Raw genomic sequence first — 2,923 nt, 5'->3', positions numbered from 1 at the left:
GGGCACTGTCCCTCAGCTCTTCAGCTCAAGGCTAGTGCTCTATCACTCGAGCCATAGCACCACTTCTGGCTTTTGGAATCGAACCCAGCACGTCATGCATGCAAGGCAAGCACTCTACCACTGAGCCACCTTCCCAGCCCCACAAGTTTTCAAAGCAGTATGTTTTAGATTGATTTTTATCACCACTTAATCTTCAGCATCATGAGCATTTCAGAGAACTCAAAAGTCCTTGAGTTCCAGAGGTATCACTTGCCTTTCAAACCAAAAGAATGACTTTTGTTTTTTCTCCTACAGGGTTGGGTACCTCGCCGGATGTCTAGTTCGCACACTGCGTGAAAAACAACCAGAGCTGCAGATAACTGAGCGGGATACGCTCTGTGTTCAGATTGCGGGACTTTGCCATGACCTGGGTAAGCTGTGCAGAGAGATAGAGTCATTCTGTAAAACCACACCATATGTCGTCTGTCTTTGACACATGTAAAAATCAGACTAACAGCTGGGAATGTGACTTAGTGGTAGACTGCTTGCCTAGAATACATGAAGTCCAGGGTTCGATTCCTCAGTACCACATAAACAGAAAAGACCGGAAGTGGTGCTGTGGCTCAAGTGGTAGTGCTAACCTTGAGCGAAAGAAGCTCAGGGCCAGTGCCCAGGCCCTGAGTGCAAGCACCAGGATTGGCAAAAAGAAAAAAAACAGGCTAACAAAAGAAAGATGTCATGTTGTCATGTTTTAATTTATTAATGCCATATATATAGAATATGTCATTGCTTCTCCAAAGAGTGATTCATAAGCATAAAACATGGTGATTTTGTTTACTCTTCCAGTTAAGTTTCCATATTAAACATCTTTGCTTCAATACAAAAGGGCCATCTATAGTGAGTTTTTCTTAGGTGAGGATGATGTGAATATCTTTTTTTTTCTTTTGGTCGTGGGTCTTGAATTCTGGGCTTAGGCACTGTCCCTCAGCTTTCAGCTCACGGCTAGCGCTCTACCACTTGAGCTACAGCGCCACTTCCTAGAGGCATGTCTCAAGTGGTAGAAGAGTACCAGTCACAAACAAACAAATTCAGCAGATGTGGCGCCCTGGGTTCAAACCCCAGTAGCACAAAAAATAAAAGAAAAGAAATAGAAAGAAAAGAAAATAAAAAAACACATTTGTCCTATTTTGTAATTTTTATTATAGATTACTAATTACGATTGATACTGAATTTTAAAAAAGATTTTTAAAATAATTATTTTTCTTACCAGTTTTCCAACCTTTTTCTTGTTTTAAGGTCATGGTCCATTTTCTCATATGTTTGATGGAAGATTTATCCCGCTGGCTCGCCCAGAGGTGAAGTGGACGGTGGGTATTCATGCATTTGCTTAGTTGTAGAAAGACTATTTAAGGAAACCATTCACTGGAATTACCTGTTCTTTCTCATGAAGGTTTTTGATGTACTTTCATTCATGAGTATGTAAAACATGCACACATTTATTCCATCCTCACAGTCATCTACAAGTCCTTTTGTACACCTAAAAGAGCTTGAAGCTTTCAGAAGCTAACCTGTGTATCAAAAATGACAAAGCTGGGCTGTGCCTTGAGCAAAGAAGCTCAGAGACAGTGCTCAGGCCCTGAGTTCAAGCCCCAGGACTGGCAAAATAAAAATAAATAAATCACAAAGCTGTTCCAGGGTGGAGCCTGCACTGGACAAACAGCTTTCTTACTGTTTATGTTATCTTATGTTTTTTGCTGTTAATGTTATGTCAACATTCCTTCGCCTTTGTCACTACTGTAAAATAAAAAAGAGGGGTACTTTCATGAAGTAACTCATACCAATCACATTTTGTCATGTACATTAATATTAACCATATTATAATTAGGCATTTGCAGGTGGATGACTTATATTACTTTAACCAATTTTGAGAAGTAGGGGTGTCTGGCTTCCTAGTTTTTTTCTCCTTTTAAATTTAATTTATTATTAATTGATGATTAACTTAATTGATTAATCTTGGGAAGGCTGAGCACCAAATCTAGGTCTTATATATAATAGGCAAGCTCTCTACCATGGAGCAACCTGGCTTCCCAGTTTCTTCCACACTCTATTTCTGGAACTGGAAGTGGAAAGGATATGAATAAATATTGAAAGCTTCTTACCTATCAGCCTTTCTTTTTTCTCTCTTCCCTTTCTTTTTTTTCCCCCCCTTTTTGTGTGTGAGTTGGTACTGGGGCTTGAACTCAGGGCCTGGGTGCTGCCCTGAGCTCTTTTTGCTTATGGCTAGTGCTTACTACTTAAGCCACAGCTCTACTTACAGCTTTTGGTAGTTAATTGGAGATTAGTCTCAGGGACTTTCCTGCCCAGCCTGGCTTCAAACTATAATCCTCAGATCTCAGCCTCCTGAGTAGCTAGATTTATATACATGAGCTACCAGCACCTGGTTCCTCTCTTCTTTCTTGGGGTATAATCACAGAGTGAATTGTACAGCTGTTACATGAGTTTTGACAAGTGTATCCATCCAGTCAGGATATAGAACATTTTTATGCCTCAGGCCCTCCTCCCTCTGTTTTTGTTTTGTTTTGTTTTTGTGATGCCAAGGATGTAGCCTGGCACCTGCAGGTGCTAAGCCCATGCTGAACCTCCCCATGCTACTGAGCTCCACTCCTGGCCCTTCCTCTGTGCCCTTTTCTACCACCTCTCACTCCTCCCGCGTCACTCTTTTCTGATTTTTCTAAGAAGGAGTGAATGTTTTTCTCTTCTTAGATTTGCTATAAATAGAGTCAGACAGTGGTACTTATTGTGTCTTATTCTTTTACTTAGTATAGTAGTTTTGGTATTCGTTCATCACACACACGCACACACACGCACACGCGCGCGCGCGCGCGCGCGCGCGCACACACACACACACACACACACACACACACACACACACACACACACACAC

General features: G+C 41.4%; 1 long non-coding RNA gene across 1 annotated transcript; it reads left to right on the top strand.

The window, feature by feature from the left end:
• Nucleotides 1–229: 229 nt before the first annotated feature.
• LOC106001881 lies at nt 230–1,823 on the top strand. Its single transcript, XR_001175866.1, has 2 exons — nt 230–410; nt 1,276–1,823. It is a non-coding gene; the product is annotated as an uncharacterized LOC106001881 (long non-coding RNA).
• Nucleotides 1,824–2,923: the final 1,100 nt, after the last annotated feature.

Source organism: Dipodomys ordii, unplaced genomic scaffold, assembly GCF_000151885.1.
Source record: "Dipodomys ordii isolate 6190 unplaced genomic scaffold, Dord_2.0 Scaffold620, whole genome shotgun sequence".
In the NCBI taxonomy this organism is placed as follows: Eukaryota; Metazoa; Chordata; class Mammalia; order Rodentia; family Heteromyidae; genus Dipodomys; species Dipodomys ordii.
The sequence above is the reverse complement of the archived record's forward strand: the minus strand, read 5'-3'. Positions and strand labels throughout refer to the sequence as shown.